This window comes from Triticum aestivum, chromosome 5D, assembly GCF_018294505.1.
Source record: "Triticum aestivum cultivar Chinese Spring chromosome 5D, IWGSC CS RefSeq v2.1, whole genome shotgun sequence".
Taxonomy (NCBI): domain Eukaryota; kingdom Viridiplantae; phylum Streptophyta; class Magnoliopsida; order Poales; family Poaceae; genus Triticum; species Triticum aestivum.
The window spans coordinates 62,983,172-63,002,095 of NC_057808.1; positions in this window are offsets into that span (position 1 = coordinate 62,983,172).

Below are 18,924 nucleotides of genomic sequence, written 5' to 3' on the forward strand. Positions count from 1 at the left end.
CGTCTGCACCTCTAATGCTTCCTCGGGCTTAGGTCCAGACCTGGATGTCGCGCATTGAGGAGAAAGTACGATCTGTGTATCGAGCTATTACGTGCACACGCACTTCGGACGTACTTCACCAGCATCCCCCCCGCCACTCCACGCACCAGCAGCCGCCGCGTCACTCGACTGGTCAGCTCGAACCCACGCATCACCGACATGATCCGCGTCCACGTCTAGCAGAGCAGTGGACGGCCAGGCCACCACCTCCTGACCAGGACAGTAGTTCGGCGTGGCAGCACCAGCCGGATCCCACGTCTGCCTACGTGTTTCGGCCACGGCCTCCGCCTATAGGTATGTTTCTTCATATTTATTCTTGTGAATATCAATTGAGCCTATGTATTTCATCATTACTTATGTTCGTCCATCCAACAGGGTCCTACGGATATCAGTCGTATGGACATGACGCGTCTATGTCCGGATCCGGGTGGGATAGTGACCATGAAGGTGGGCATAACAGACATGATTTCTTGTCGCAGCACAACGAGTGGATGGACATATATACGACTCCTGCACCACCTCCCACACAGGAAACACAGCATGACCAGGCATGGTCTGAGCTTCCTCCCCGTAACGTTCGGGCACCCCACAGGTATCTGTGGCCGACGCCGCCTACACCACCTCCACGACGTGCCGGACGACGTGGCTGATGCTTGTCTATCACTATATCTATCTATGTACGCAAGGGACGTACATATGCTAGCTATGTATGCGGTTGGAACTAATCATTTTCCTGGTGGACGACTGGAACTAATTATCTTTCTTCTGGATGATTAGTTGTAATAATCTTTCTTCGGGACGATTGCAACTAATAATCTTCCTGCAAGACGACTGCAACTTATCATCTTCCTGCAAGACGACTGGTGGCCAACCCTATAGACGATTGCCCAGTCGGCTTGCTGGTAGACGACTGGACCCGAATCGTCCAACAGGAAGATGATTAGGTCCAATCGTCTTCTAGGAAGATGATGCCATATTATTTGTGAAAAATATCAAAACGGCGTATTATTTGAAAATTAATAAAAAAATCTATTATTTAAAAAAGTTTAGCTCCATACGCTAGCGACGCTGCTCCTGGTTTCTTCTAGACCAGCCAACGTGTGTGGCTAGCTTTTTTAGACTAGCGTGCTGTTCACAGTTCCTGTTTTGAATAGTTTGGACTTTTCTTACGAGATTAATACTTTGAATCCTTCACCCTCTAATTAAAATATCTGAGTCCATCACGCGGACCTATTACTTCCTCTGTTCCTAAATGTAAGTCTTTGTAGAGATTTCACTAGATGGACTACATACGGAGCAAAATAAATGAATCCACACTTAAAATGCATCTATATACATTTGTATGTAGTTTATAGTGGAATCTCTACAAAGACTTATATTTAGGAACGGAGGGAGTAGTATGCATGTCTTTGTTCTCCGAACTACACACACATTGCATGTTCTCCGAACTATGCAGTATGCACACATTGCCTTTTATTAAGGTTGAATTTCACTCTATTTATGTTCATCACGAACTCATACTGACTAGCTACGGAGGAAACCCAACAATTCCATTCAGGTAAAATTACTTTGAAAATGTTGCATGCATAAAAAATTGTTGTCTGATGGTAGTACAATAATTAATCTATCGATGTGTTATGCTTTTTTCACTAGACATCGACGATATGATCTACAATGCCGTAACATTTTTCTGGTTCCTAAATTGTATCCATGAGAAACATGACACTAGCAACACATGCACCGTCATTAATTAACTCACTCATGCTTACTTGAAACTATATTTAGGGATACCATAGTACAACAATATTATTTAAACTAAAGAATATAGTAAACAAAAGTAACCTACTTTAGTGCACTAGCTTACTTTCTTAAACAATGGTAATTACAGAAGCTTTAATGTTATATATTTGTTATCGTATATGTTAATATTTTTGTCTATACACTTTTCTCAAACTTTACGAAGCTTGACTTTGACCAAAGCTAATATGCGAAGTAAATAAAAACAGAGGGACTACTATACAAACAACACATATTTGACGCTTATCTGCAGGCTAATGAGATTAATTTATGAGTAGATATGTATGCTCTATTTATGATGCAGAATCTAATCTATTTCTTTTTTAATCAACAACGGATTCCTACGTTATAGAAAAACCCCATGAAGGAATTGAGGCACAACAGACTAAGCAATGATTCAATTGCGATGGAGAATCATGCATACATCGTAACAGAATAAAAAGTTAGAACATCTATACGACAAGGACTTCACGATTAGCACACACGACAGAAGCATGCATGCCTGGACGTCAGAGGGAGTATACCACATTTTTATTGTCTGGTGTCAGTAACTCAAAATAAACACTACGTCTATGATACTTTTATTATCAGTATGGTGATCTAAATATAAAGTTGTTCATCCGATTAATTGATTGGATTCACGTCACACGTTCCGAACTAACATCCAAAAAGAATTATATTGATCCATCGACCCTATACACTTAATTATCCATTTGGTTCATTTAGTTGCATCGTTGTCTTCCACTTGATTTATCACAATTGTTGTTTAGTCAATAGAAAAGCACGGGGCATGGGTCTGTTCTCTTTTTTCTCCCGTTGCAACGCACGGGCAATTTTCCTAATAAGATACCAAAATGTTCGGAAAAACTTCACCTATATGTCACTGTCATTTGCATTGATGACAGAAGTGTTGGAAAGTGCCCATCTGAGTTTTAGCTCTTATGATACCACCATGAACAGTAAAAATCTAAAAAAATCTAAAAATTCAAAATAATATTGGTGGCAAAGAATGACAACTGTTTTAAGTGCTTGCCAAGTTTCATCAGGGAACGACATTCGTGGAAGTCGTAGCAAAATAATAATCTATTTTGGAGTGCTGATTGTTTTTTTGCCACGACATCCACGAATGTCATTCCCCGATGAAACTTGGAAAGCACTTAAAACATTTGTCATTCATTGCCACGAATTTCTTTTTTGAATTTTTTGAATTTTTTCGATTTTACTATTGATGGTGGTATCATAAGAGCTAAAACTCGGATGGGTACTTTCAAACATTTTTTCATGAATGAAAATGACACTGACATATAGGTGATGTTTTTTTTGAACATTTTGGTATCTTATTTGTATTTTTCTGATTTAGAATGAATTAGTTATGAAGTTTTCAAACTCACAGCCAAACAGACAAAGGGCAAAAGCATAAGATGAGCGAAGTGACTTGGACAAAACCTATGACTTTTGGAAATTAGGGGTAAAACAGCCGAGTGGGACTCAACTAGGGGCATGAATCTAATTATCCCTTAAAAGTATAATTAGTAAGCATGGTGGAAATTTCAGCTTCCAGTATCTTTCTTTTATTTGTAACAATATCCTTCATGTACTTAGCATAAGGAGGCATTTTAAGCATATCAGTCAAACACATACGCAAAAAGATAGGTCTAATCATTTCAGCAAAGCGCTCAAAATCCTCATCATTCTTTTTCTTGGATGGCTTAGGAGGAGAGGGCATGGGTTTCTGAACCCATGGTTCTCTTTCTTTACCATGTTTCCTAGCAATGAAATCTCTCTTTTCGTAATGTTGATTCTTCGATTGTGGGTTATCAAGATCAACAACAGGTTCAATCTCTACATCATTATCATTACTAGGTTGAGCATCAACATGAACATCATTATTAACATTATCACTAGGTTCATGTTCATCACCAGATTGTGTCTTTAGCATCAGAAATAGAAATATCATTGGGATTCTCAGGTATGTCTATAGTAGGTTCACTAGCATGCAAAGTCCTATCAGTTTTCTTCTTCTTTTTATTACTAGGACTAGGTGCATCAGTATTAATTCTCTGAGAATCTTGCTCAACTCTCTTAGGATGACCCTCAGGATACAAAGGTTCCTGGGTCATTTCCACTAGTAGAAAAAGGACCTTACGTGAGACACATTAGTCCCGGTTCGATTTTGGCCCGGTACTAATGGTACCATTAGTCTCGGTTCGAAAGGCTATGCATTAGTCCTGGTTCGTGTTGAACCTTTAGTACCGGTTCATGCCACGAACCGGTACTAAAGGGGTGGTGGCAGGCTGGCGTCAGGCCGGGGCCCCACGAGCCCCATTAGTACCGGTTGGAGACACAAACTGGGACTAAAGGGAAATTTTCAAACTCTACCACCCCCTCGTCTATCGCCATTTCAGTTTTGAAAAAAACAAAAGAAAATGATAAAAACTTCAAAAATTAAAATCCTTCGAGATGTAGTTATGTTACTACATCTACTAGTGAGAAAAATTTAAAAACTTAAATTTGGACATGTTTTGCAAAAAAGTGTGATGAAAAAGTAAAATGACTATATCTTGTGCATACGATGTCGGAAAAAAGTATAATATATCAAAATGTTCAGCACGATTCTAAAGTAAAAGTAGGTCGTTTTGCGAATTTTTAGAATCCTCAAATTCTAAAAGGAAAAAAAGTTATGCTCAAATTTCAGTTTTTTTGAATTTTGGTCAAACTATGGTCAAACTACTTATTCAAGAAATATTAGTGTTACTAAATAATTATTCAAGAATATTAGTGTTACTATATAATTATTTCAATGTTTTGAATTTTGGTCAAATCTGGTCAAACTGCGGTCAAACTACTTATTCAAGAAATATTAGTGTTACTAAATAATTATTGTTTTTAGAATAATAGTTTCAAACTCAAATGGTGAAACGTGGGACTTCATCCTCAAGCTAAACTCCTGAGGGTTAATAGGATTGACAGCTTACTATTGTCAGGAAAAGAACAAGTGCAGACTTGGAAACTAGGTGGAATAGAACTCGAAAGTTAAGCGTGCTCAGGCTTGAGTAGTGAGAGGATGGGTGACCGGCCGGGAAGTTAGACGATTTGGAATGAGTGATCCACACTCGAGCAGTTATGAGGGTTGATTAGAGACTAAATCGTCAAATAATTCAGAAAATTGAAAATCAGAAAAATAAATAAAAAAATGTCCAAGAAATTCAAAAAAAAACTTTAGTACCGGTTGGTGTTACCAAGTGGTACTAAAGGTCTCCCCACCCCCAGCGCTGGCTCGTGCTACGTGGTGGCCCTTTAGTGGCGGTTCCTGCTGAACTGACACTAAAGGGGGGGGGGGCTTTAGTCCCCACACTTTAGTGCCGGTTACAGAACCGACACCAAAGGGCCTAACGAACCGGTGCTATAGCCCGGTTCTGCACTAGTGTTCACCACCTCTAGTCATAACCCTAACAGCATTATCATTGTTCTTACTATTCAACTCATTAAGCAAATCATCATGTACCTTAAGTACTTGTTCTCCTTGAGTTGTAACCATGGAAGCATGTTTACGAATAAGCTTAAGATCATTAACGGTTCTACTCATATAATCACCCAAGTGGTCAAGCATGTAAGCATTAGATTTCAATTGTCTACTACCATAAGCATTGAAGTTTTCTTGTTTAACAATAAAATTATCAAACTCATCCAAGCATTGACTAGCAGACTTATTATGAGGAATATCACCTTCATCAAATCTATGGATAGATTTTACCTCTACTACCTGTGTCGGGTTATCAAGACCATGTATTTCTTCAATAGGTGGTAGATTCTTAACATCTTCAGCTTTAATACCTTTTTCTTTCATAGATTTCTTTGCCTCTTGCATATCTTCTGGACTAAGAAATAGAATACCCCTTTTCTTCAGAGTTGGCCTAGGAGTTGGTTCAGGAAGTGTCCAATCATGATCATTACTCAATATATTATTCAATAACAATTCAGCTTGCTCAAAAGTTCTTTCCCTGAAAACACAACCAGCAAAACTATCCAGGTGGTCTCTGGAAGCATCGGTTAGTCCATTATAAAAGATATCAAGTATTTCATTTTTCTTGAGAGGATGATTAGGCAAAGCATTAAGTAATTGGAGAAGCCTCCCCCAAGCTTGTGGGAGACTCTCTTCTTCAATTTGCACAAAATTAAATATTTCCCTTAAAGCAGCTTGTTTCTTATGAGCGGGGAAATATTTTGCAGAGAAGTAGTAAATCATATACTTGGGACTACGCACACAACTAGGAGCAAGAGAATTAAACAATAACTTAGCATCACCCTTTAATGAGAAAGGAAACAATTTGAGAATATAGTAATAGAGATTTTTTTTTCCTCATGAGCAAATAGGGTGGCTATATCATTCAATTTAGTAAGATGTGCCACAACAGTTTCAGATTCATAACCATAGAAAGGATCAGATTCAACCAAAGTAATTAACTCCGGGTCGACAGAGAATTCATAATCCTTATCAGTAACAAAGATAGGTGAAGTAGCAAAATTGGGATCATATTTCATTCTAGCATTCAAGGATTTTTCTTTCAGCTTAGCTAACAGTTTCTTAAGATCCTCTCAATCATTGCAAGCAAAGAAGTCTCTAGCAGGTTATTCATCCATAACATAAACCTCAGGTACAACATGCAATTAATATCTTGGGGGAGAATCATAATCTTCAGTTTCAATATTATCATCAGTTTCAGTAATTTCATTCTCTCTAACCCTAGCAAGTTATTCATCAAGAAATTCACCAAGTGGCACAGTATTATCAATCAGAGAAGTAGTTTCATCATAAGCATCATTGTCGGTGCAACAAACCCCGGGTCTGTTGCCTAGACTGTGCACAGGCGCGATAATAAGATTGAAGCACCAGCCCAAACCAGAGTGCAAGAACCCCAAAGATTCGAAGGACCAACATGCAGATCGGATGGACCAAGATGAAACCAGAGAAGCAGGATATCATCAAGAGAAAAGCCTCCCTTGCCGGGCAGGCGAGCCCGGCAAGGGGCAAGGCCACCCCCAGAAACAGACAACCAAAGCGCCCTGGTAGGGCCTGCCGGGGCTCAAGGAGGCAGAACCACCTCACCAACCACTCTACCACGACCCACGTCGTCGATCAGTGCGGCGTCAAGCCGCAAAGTGATTAAGTGGCAGCCATTCGCCACATGGCAGCCATTTTCTACAGGAGAAACCCACAAGTGACACCCGTCCTGCGACGCGTCAAGCGAATAGGCGCGGAGCTGGCAAGATAGCCCGACAAGCCTTGCCGGACAACCAACGATGTGACATTGAGCGGAGCATTTAATGCCCCCTGTCAGCCCGCAGAGTTATGTATGACAGCAGTGTTTGCTATCTTATCAGTGCATAATGACAACTTTGCCACTGTGGTAACCCCTTGATCTATAAAAGGAGGCCCATGGAAACCATAGAAAGGGTTAGAAGGTTGGATAACTCACGCCCCCATACGCGCGTAGTCGCTGCTGCCTCAAGGCAACCCCTGCCGGGCAAGTGTACTACGCTCCGCCACCACCTTTCTACCATCAATCCACCAAAGCAGGAGTAGGGTTTTACGCCTCATGGTGGCCCGAACCTGGGTAAAATTGCATGTGTGATCTCTGCCATGCTGCCCCATGCTCGTCTGCTCTTTGTGCAATGCATCGCCCCCCTGCCGAACCAACAAGGGGCCTCCTTGTCCTATAGGTGCCCGTGGTTTCCCGCGACATCTTTGGTGCACCAGGTAGGGGGCTCCCTTGCACGAACCTGAAGGCGTGTGCAGTGTAGGGTAACGCAGCAGAAAAGAAAAAAAATTCCGACCTACACACCAGCCCAGGACCACTATGGAGACTGCATACATGGTTTGATCTTTTTTGTTACCGACTCGTAGCGCAGCGGGAAGTAGAGTCGATGACGATCGGTGGTGCAGATCCCCGCAGCTAGGATTTACAACCTCCCAACCACGAGGATGTATACCCTCATCTGCTCCTCAGACAGCCCTTCGGGAGGCGGTCGAACAGCCCCCCGGACTGTGTCGCGGAAAGCCCTTCGGGAGGACCTTCGAAACTCGAATGGTCACTTGGACAGCCCTTCGGGAGGACCTTCGAAACTCGTACGGTCACACGGACAGCCCTTCAGGAGGCACTCATGAACTAAGACCGAAACTATGATCTCTCTACAGAGTTGCACACATACGGTGTCATCTATCCGGCAGGGCTTCGCCATCCAGAACTAGTTCCTGCCGGAACCCAGACAGCCTTACGGCTCTACGAAACTCTTTTCGTGGGAGGGAGAGAAGAAGCCATATAATGCATGGCATGTATATGAGAGCAAGGGATGAGTGTGGAGGGCTGCCCCAAAATGCACATGAATGAAGTCCTTCCACAAGGACCTAGGAGTGAAACCAATGAACAAGAGGGTCCCCAAGGGGGGATACCCCATGTGGCCGGCCACACCCCCATGAGGGGCCCAAAAAATGGCTCCTATCCATCCATGTCATCCCCAAGATCTTTTGGAGCAAAGCCCCAAAAGGTGGCTTTCCATAAAGTAACCATAAAGCTGATTTTCACCACGACGACATTTTTCAGCGTCTGATCGAACTGAAAATATTTATGTGGGCTAAGAACATTTCCACTACCCACTAAAATGATTCTCAACATGTTCCGAAAAAATTCCGGTTTTAGTGATTTTCATCTGTGAAACGCATCTGAAGTGGCTCCGGCAGCTCCGGAACATTTCCGGTTTTTATCTCAGAAAATTCCAAAAAGCTTCCAGAATGATTCTGGCATCCTCCAAGAATTATCAGGCATGTGCCGAAACCAATTTGACTTAATGGTGTATCCTGAAACAAATTTTCGGTATCATCGAAACTTATCCGATGACCTCTCTCTGCGGTACGATTCCGCTGTCCGAAACTTTTCGGTGTCCGAAACTTTTTCGGTGATTTTCTCTCAGACTCCCTGTCTAGTATTCAGCAGATATATGACCCTTAAGCGTGTGACCCTATAGGTTCGGTGAAGTATACACATGACCCGGAACCCCTTCCGATCAATGATCAGCATCGGAGCCGTGGACACCCATATTGACCCCTATACCCACACGAATAAATATTCGAGTGAACCTCTTGTTGCCATGTGCTATTCCTGTTGCTTCGCGATAGGTTACAAATACCCGAGTTGAGACATGTTGGCATTCCCATGGATCAACAACTTGTCCACTATGCTAGTTACCTCGTTACCGGTTTTGTTCTCTTTTCTCGTTTCGTGTTCCGGCATCCCCGTGATCAAATCACAAAGTGTCTGGGCAGACGATGATGGACACCATAACACCGAGAGAGCCCGAGTATATCTCTCCATCGTCGGAGGAGCAAATCCCAATCTCGAGCTATCAAGTTACTTAACATACTTTCCCATGAACCCGTAAGCCGCCGTAATAGCCATCCAGTTACGGATGACGTTTAACAAACCCCAAAGTTCATGAAGCAAGCATGAAGAAACTCGATACTCTCATGGTCTAAGGAATTATGCAAACATTAACTATCTCTATGTTATAAACCATTAACTTGTGACGAATGTATCTCATAGCATAACATCAATCCGGGTCGATTCAACACAAATGTTCTGTTAACATTGTGCCCTCAAAGTTGCTGGCATTGACATGCCCATGATCAGGAAAACATAACCATCATGCAACACTTGAGCTAGTCTTAGAGGCCAGACTAAGAATACTTCTTACCGTTTATTATTCCACACGTGCATATGAGTCTTCCTCCGAGCCTCGTGTTATTGCAGACTCGAGAACCATAGCAGTTATAGAATGGAACATAAACATAATTATGAACTTGGAGATAAATAATATCATTTATTATTGCCTCTAGGGCATATCTCCTACAGACTCCCACTTTCACTAGAGTCAATAATCTAGTTAATGCTAATGCACTTCACACCTGTGGCACACCGGTGTAAATATGCTTCGCTTGTGGTATAGCCTGATGTCCAACGGATCTGACGACTTCAGCTCCGTGTGTATCTTTGCATGTCCTCGCGTTTTCACGTTTTCACAAAATTCATATTTTGTGTGGACTTGGCTTTGTATGTATGTGAATCACAGGTCGAACCTGGATTCCTCAGACTGAGTTATGGAGCAACTACCTGCAGTAGTGTCCCATTGTCAGAAGCCATCTTGGAACCATACTAAGTTCATGAATGAACTATATGATTCAACATCTTCTTTGTCGCTTCTAAAGCGTCAACATACTTAGCCCTTGTTATAGAATTCACCACAGTAACTAGTTTGAACAAGTTCCAACTAACTGTGCCACCACATTGTGTGTTACACAAAACCCTTAATTTAAATCGAAAATCGCATGGAGAAAAGATGAAGACTGTATCGATGTAACATTTTACAACGAACTCTTCATGATCTCTACTTGCGAGAAAACCATGTCATCAGTACTTACTCTAGTACTCTGTGACATCTTTCACTGTTGTCCCATGATCAGTAATTTGATCACTTTGGTATCCATACTCGCAACACCATGGGAGTATCGGACATATCTGGTTGTTTTACATACCAAGGAATACATGATTAATCCAAACACAAAAGTGTTTGGAATCTGCATCATGTATTTTGCTCATCAGTGTTTTGGGACACCGAGTCTTGCAAAAAACTCTTCCATGTGACTCCGGCAAGAATCACTCCCTGGCGGTTTTAAATGCTAAAAGGTTTTAGCACCTTGTCAATATGTATTCATTGCTTAGCCCTATTAGGTAAATCTATCTCCATAGATCATTATGCCTAATATTGAGGCTATTTAGCCTAAGCACTTCATCAAAAAACAATTTTCAAATGAAGTCCTAATTCGTATCAAGAAATTTATTTCCAATTAACAATGTGTCAAGCACACAAGGTTTTTAGAAATATTATGATGCTCCCACTTACTTCTTTGAATTACAAGCATCTTCGTTACCCATTGATGAAGTCAAACACCTTTGACCATTTCATCAAAGCACGAAGATTCCAACTCCATTTTGCTCTCTTCTGTCCATCGCTGGAACTCTGAAGTTTGCACCCTTACTAGCATCCTCTGGATAGACAAAATGCCTTGGACTGTAACACATGCAAGTCCTTGGTTTCATTTCCATCAGATGGAAATCCTATTGTCATCCATGTTTCATATCTCATGATTGAAATATGTATTAATTGCTAGTTCAACTCGAACCGACTTTAAGCATCGCTACGATGAAAACAACCTCATCGTAGTCAACTCTTGAACTTGTTATTTCAACAAGTCAAGCTTTATGGATAAAACATTTTTATCCGTATCAGTTTTAAGTTCCCTAAATATTTGTTAGACTCTAAGTCTTTCGAAAGGTGTATCAAGGTTTTAATCTTGAATCACTTATATGGAAACTAACTCGGGTTGTATTGGCATTTAGCCAATTCCGGAGTTAGGGCCCATCAAGGCTTCCTTGTGTATCGTAGGTATAATGTTGTCTAACAACAATATCTCGTTTGCGCACCTGAGAGGTTTGCACGAGCCTTGCCTACGTGGTTCAGCTGCAAGTTCGACCGAAGTTCATACGTTTTATTGTAGAGACTTCCGTATCAGTCGCAGTAGGAAACTCTGGAATTACTTCCAAGGTCTCTTTCCTTTGATCTGATGACGTAGATACTGTTTATCTCCTCGAGTTGCACTATTCTCCCACTCACCTTTTGAAAGAACCATTCTCTTTAAAAGCACACCGTTTCGCGGCAAAACTATTTGCCTCGGTATAGTGAGGGAGGAATACCCAACAATTTGGTATAACCTACAAAGTAGCACTTGTCTGATTTGGAATAGGTTTGTAACCTTTTACACAAGCCCTATATTCCAAATGTTAAGAAAAGATATAACATGGTTGGGCATACCATACCATGGCTTCATTTTAACAGACCCGATGTAGCTCTTTTCAGTGTAAAAGCCGCAGTCTCTAAAGCATCACTTTAAAAGGGATAATGGCAAATTTATTTATGTCATCTTTGACCTTACCATGTCATAAATGGTTTGATTACATCTCCACGGACTTTCCACTTGCAGTGGTGTTCCGGGAGGTGCAAGTTATGAAACCCCTTTCACAACTCATCAGACATTCGCTAAACATGTAACTCAAATATTCCTTTGTGCAATCAAATTGCAGAAACATAATTTTCTTGTTACAATAACTTCTACTTCATTTTTGAAAACCTTTCGAATGATTTCAAAAGATCCAGACTTACGTCTCATCAAGAAAATATCCATATATCTACTTGAGTCATTTTTGAAGATATATAAATCCACTACTTGCAACACTTATCGGACTACACACATCAAATGTATGATCACTAATAAGTTTGTTGTTTGTTCCTTATGGCCTGTGAACGGTATTTTAGTCACTTCACTTTTCGGAGGAAAGTTGCAAGTGTCAGATGATTCAAAATCAAAAGACTTGAAAATCCATCATAATGGAATTTTCCATGCGGGTTTCTCCAATGTGACCAAATGTAGTGCCACACTTGTGTGGTATTCTTTTAGTCTTGCGACATTTAGCATCAGTGTTATGGATGTATCATATTACCATCAATATTCATAACATACATTCCATCTTGGATGGAAACATGGCCGTTCATGTTATTCATAATACTTAACAACAATTGTTGTTTTTATGAACAACTCTTTTGCAACAAACATTGTGCAATGGGCTAGAGTGTATGAAACTCTAAAATGAATTATGAAAGTAAACCCAGAGGTATTGTATTATTATCAATGTTCATAACATACATCTCATTCATAATGAAAGTATGGCCCTTGTGTTATTCATAACATTGAACATAAAAAGTTCTCTTATGAACAACCTTCTTGCAAGATACCTTATGCAATGGGCTAGAGTTTGTAAAACTCTAAATGAATTATGAAAATAAATACAGACGGCAATACACCGATGGAAGGTATAGTAACATTTACTATGTTCCCTGTGTATACCTTAACCTCATTTCTAGCTAGTCTTTTTAGGCCATAGTAGCTCTTACAATGATTCGCAATTGAATGCAATCGAGCGGGTGTCTTTGTGATTAACTCACAATACCCAAGAATTAGTGATTAACATGTTTAACCATAATTTCCAAGAACTATATCTTTGATCAGCCTACTATACATTAAAAACTTGTATGACAGTCATACATGAGCTGGATATTCCAGTCATCTTTCTTTCTGCCTTTATACTTCTAACAGTTTAACTTTTAGTATTTCTCCCACTCACAAAAGAAGCACCCAACTTAAGAGTGGGCGTTAGCCCCGGACTTCCTAGGTGTGTAAGTCATACTAACACCCTTTGGACACTTCCTTTCTCTTTAGGTTGTTGTTTTATTCACCTTTCATTATATGACAGGCGTTCTTCTGGATCCCTTTCCCAATAGTCAAATGCATAGTAAACACTTTTACTAATACTTGCAAACAAAGATTGCTTTGTTTGTATCTGAAAACAATTTTTAGTTCCATGAATATCATATAACTATCCCAACTTTCGAAGTTTGGGTTTCATGGAAGCAAACATATTCCACTTGACCGTAATAGAATTCTAGCTTTTGGATCGAAGGATGAGAGTCACATGATCCATAGCATTAGCGGAGGATACAGAAAGCATGCAATAGGACAAAATCCTTCTCGGCACTTTTGAGGACAATCCTCATATTACGTTACCAATCGTAAAGTTTTAACCAGATATTTAACAGCTATTCAATTTTAACAGGGAAAGTGGAATCGCGAGCCATTATTCTACAACTATTTTGCAAGAAACACTTAGACAGTGTTCATAATTAATTGCACTGAGAATTAAACATGTTAATTCAATAGTGCGCTCCCACTCAAATCAATATCTCTCATAATTAATTTTGAGTGATACAAGATCCAGATTTCAATTCATCGCCATAGAATCATCATCTCATAACGGGAATTTTAATTGGTAGGCCAACTTGCCGATCACATCTCTATGTGACTCTTGCTCATCTTTCGATGTGTGTGTTCCGAGCTCAGGACGATCCTGCCATGAACGTCAAGACAACCAAGTGATCTTGCTGCGAGGTCTGACCTCACCCGCCTCACACTTCTCTAATCGTTCGTACCCATGGATCCATGGCGCACCCCGAAAAGATAGGTGCCGTGATGGTGCTACACTTGGGAGAACACTAACTACTTGATATTTTAGTGAGATATCGTCCTAATAAAAAGCGACTACCACGCAATCAAAAAGGGTGCATCAAAGGGATTAACATCTCAGGTAATTTCATAATAGCATGATATGGTATAGCCCTTTATGATGGAGAAGTCTTTCATTCCTTCGTCTTCGGCATTCGCGTTGGTGTTCACCTTCACGAAGATTGCCACCACCTTGTCGATGCACCAGATAATATTGCTATCTCTATAGCTAATAAAATAAGTGCATTACTTAAGGTTGACACACAGGTCATTAAAGTGACAATCATATGGCTCCAACCATCATGCCGAATCATGGCACACAGGTCATGTTAATTACATCATATAGTCATCTCATACATAATCAAATTGAATATGAGCATTGCTATACCACATCACATGCACATCTTGCAAAACCAAGTTAGATGCCTCTAAGTGGTTTATGCAAAAAAAAAATTACGTGGCTTCTAAGGTTTTGACTTAAACCGCAGCGACCAACGTTCATCATCAAGTATGATAGTTCATGTCGCTAGATTAACTTTGCAGGGTGCATGAAGCACGAGACAATAAAATCTCGAACCCCATACTAAACTTCGTCATACGCATGACCCCCGTGCAAATCATATCTCCATTGCCCTGTCGTCTGCGAATTTCATCTTTCTTTTGACTACGGCAGAACCCAAAGAACTGATAGCACTTCCATGATCAATCAGGATCACAGATTGCCAGAACTTTGTCAAATTCCACCATGCTATCTCGAGATTGAGCAAACACAAATTCTAGGGAAGCAACAAGAACGTCGTGTAACAGATTTCATATGTCACCCGCATAAATAATTTTCAGCAATAGATCTCATCTACTACCTAATTATATTATGCAATACCCATACATCTCGATGTATTCAAGATTGCAACCTGCATCTACGCATAGCACGGCTCATGATGCCACTGTAGGGTAACGCAGCAGAAAACAATAAAATTTCCGACCTACGCACCAGCCCAGGACCACTATGGAGACTGCATACATGGTTTGATCTTTTTCGTTACCGACTCGTAGCGCAGCGGGAAGTAGAGTCGATGACGATCGGCGGTGCAGATCCCCGGAGCTAGGATTTACAACCTCCCAACCGCGAGGATGTATACCCTCATCTGTTCCTCAGACAGCCCTTCGGGAGGCGGTCGAACAGCCCCCGAACTGTGTCGCGGACAGCCCTTCGGGAGGACCTTCGAAACTCGAATGGTCACTCGGACAGCCCTTCGGGAGGACCTTCGAAACTCGGACGGTCACACGGACAGCCCTTCGGGAGGCACTCATGAACTAAGATGAAAACTACGATCTCTCTACAGAGTTGCACACATACGGTGTCATCCATCCGGCAGGGCTTCGCCGTCCAGAACCAGTTCCTGCCGGAACCCAGACAGCCTTACGGCTCTACAAAACACTTTTCATGGGAGGGAGAGAAGAAGCCAGATAATGCATGGCATGTGTATGAGAGCAAGGGATGAGTGTGGAGGGCTGCCCCTCCACCTCTATTTATAGGAAATCCCAAGGGGGTAGGGTACTTTCACAAAAAACCCAAAATGCACATGAATGAAGTCCTTCCACAAGGACCTAGGAGTGAAACCAATGAACAAGAGGGTCCCCAAGGGGGGATACCCCATGTGGCCGGCCACACCCCCATGAGGGGCCCAAAAAATGGCTCCTATCCATCCATGTCATCCCCAAGATCTTTTGGAGCAAAGCCCCAAAAGCTGGCTTTCCATAAAGTAACCATAAAGCTGATTTTCACTATTCACGACGACATTTTTCAGCGTCTGATCAAACTGAAAATATTTATGTGGTCTAAGAACATTTCCAGTACCCACTAAAATGATTTTCAATGTGTTCCGAAACAATTCCGGTTTTAGTGATTTTCATCTGCGAAACGCATCTGAAGTGGCTCCGGCAGCTCCAGAACATTTCCGGTTTTTATCTCAGAAAATTCCAAAAAGCTTCGCGAATGATTCTGGCATCCTCCAAGAATTATCAGGCATGTGCCGAAACAAATTTGACATAATGGTGTATCCCGAAACAATTTTTCGGTATCATCGAAACTTATCCGATGACCTCTCTCTGCGGTACGATTCCGCTGTCCGAAACTTTTCGGTGTCCGAAACTTTTTCGGTGATTTTCTCTCAGACTCCCTGTCTAGTATTCAGCAGATAGATGACCCTTAAGCATGTGACCCTATAGGTTCAGTGAAGTATAGACATGACCCGGAACCCCTTCCGATCAATGATCAACATCGGAGCCGTGGACACCCATATTGACCCCTATACCCACACGAATAAATATTCGAGTGAACCTCTTGTTGCCGTGTGCTATTCCTGTTCCTTCGTGATATGTTACAAATACCCGAGTTGAGACATGTTGGCATTCCCATGGATCAACAACTTGTCCACTATGCTAGTTACCTCGTTACCGGTTTTGTTCTCTTTTCTCGTTTCGTATTCCGGCATCCCCGTGATCAAATCACAAAGTGTCTGGGCAGACGATGATGGACACCGTAACACCGAGAGAGCCCGAGTATATCTCTCCATCGTCGGAGGAGCAAATCCCAATCTCGAGCTATCAAGTTACTTAACATACTTTCCCATGAACCCGTAAGCCGCCGTAATAGCCATCCAGTTACGGATGACGTTTAACAAACCCCAAAGTTCATGAAGCAAGCATGAAGAAACTTGATACTCTCATGGTCTAAGGAATTATGCAAACATTAACTATCTCTGTGTTATAAACCATTAACTTGTGACGAATGTATCTCATAGCAAAACAGCAATCCGGGTCGATTCAACACAAATGTTCTCTTAACATTGTGCCCTCAAAGTTGCTGGCATTGACATGCCCATGATCAGGAAAACAGAACCATCATTCAACACTTGAGCTAGTCTTAGAGGCCAGACTAAGAATACTTCTTACCATTTATTATTGCACACGTGGATATGAGTCTTCCTCCGAGCCTCGTGTTATTGCAGACTCGAGAACCATAGCAGTTATAGCATGGAACGTAAACATAATTATGAACTTGGAGATAAATAATATCATTTATTATTGCCTCTAGGCCAGATCTCCTACATGCAGCACGTCGACTTCATCACCATCTTCATCTTCGACGACGCCATCAACCATGGCGCCTAAAAGAAACCCGGTCCTCCAGCTCACCCATCCACCTCGAAGGCTCCGCTGCCCGCGGCCTCTAACGCTGCGGGGGGTGCAGAGGCGCACGAGGACACGGATGCTGTTGGGGGAGTGGTCGGAGCAGGAGGCGCCGTCACCACTTCCCCCGTAGCCGACGCAGGAGCAGTAGGCACCAGAGGAGAGAAGCATCAGAAACACCCCAATGGCCATGCTCCCCAAGGTGCGGGTGAGGGGGTCACTCCATCTGCGCCAGTTTCCACGCCCGACGGGCACGGCCACAGCAACAGCGCTCGGACCGGGGCGAACCGCCGCCCTCCGGCCGCCCCCACCACCGGTGCAGTTGCAGCGCGTGCACCTCCCCCGGGAACGGGCCGACCAAGCCACTGCGCCCGACAGAGCCGCTGGCCCATGAGCGCCTTCGCCACACCACATCCAGGTGGTTGCCCCGCAGCGACAGTGGGGGCGCATTGCTATCGACGCTGGCACCGTCAGGAGCCGAGCGACAGTACGATCGACTTCATCATCGTCCATGCCGAGTACAGCTTCGGAGGCCATGGAGCGAGCTCAGTTACTGCTGAGGTTTCCGCCAGTGGCCGAGAAGATGGACGAATGGTGTGCCACCATCCAAAGCCTGCTCGGTTTCGTCGAAGCTGGGGGCTCATGGCGAGCTAGCCCGCCATGACCTCCCCAAGCGACAGCAATAGCTCATGCTGCTGACTGTACGGAAGGGGCCATCCCCAGGGTGCAGTCCCCACCACGGCAGGCAGCGCGAGCGCAACAGAATCAAGACCCCGACGACGTCTCGATGGCCTCTTCTGACCCTTGAGTACGTCCAGGCCAACATCGAGCCCCGAAGGATGGGCCGAGAGGAGATGCGTGCGTCGTCACCGAGCAACGCCGCGACGACCTACGCCGGACCGACAGGTGCGACGGCCTCGACGTCGACGAGCCTGCGCTCGGTGTTGGCGGGTGCCTACCTTTCGAGGTTGGCAGCCCTGCCTTTACACGAGAGCTGCGGCAAGTCCGTTGGTCGTCCGTTCACACGTTCAAGCCAGAGATACCCGAGATGTATGATAGGGGGCTGAAACCGGCAGAATTCCTGAGCATCTACACCATCGTTGTTCAGGCTGCTGGGGGAAGAGATGAGAAGGTTTTTGCCAACTACTCCCCATTGGCCCACAAGTCAAATGTGAGGTCTTGGCTAATGCACCTACCGGAGAACTCCATTTCATCGTGGGCTGACCTATGCCACGAGTTCATTGGCGCCTTTACTGGCGGTCATCAAGAACCCGGCAGGCCCAGCGATTTGCAACTTCTCCAGTAGAAGGAAGGAGAAACCCTCCGTAAGTATTTACAGAGATTTAGCAAAGTTCATAGAAATATCCCAAACATCCATCCGGCAGCCGTAATAGCTGCCTTCCAGTCCAATGTGCGCAACTGTCATATTCGTTCCAAGATGAACATGCGGTTGCCCAAGACTGTTAAGGAGCTTTACACACTGGTGGATAAGTGTGTTCGGATGGAGGAGGGAAGGAAGTTGCCCGGAGAGGAAGATTGCGCCAATGTTGATTCGGAAGATGATGATGAATCAACCAGTTAGAAGAAGAGCAAGAAGCGCAATAAGAAGCGAAGAGATAAGGTAGTGATGACTGTTGAAGTATCAGGTACGCCTACTACCGGCAAGAAGG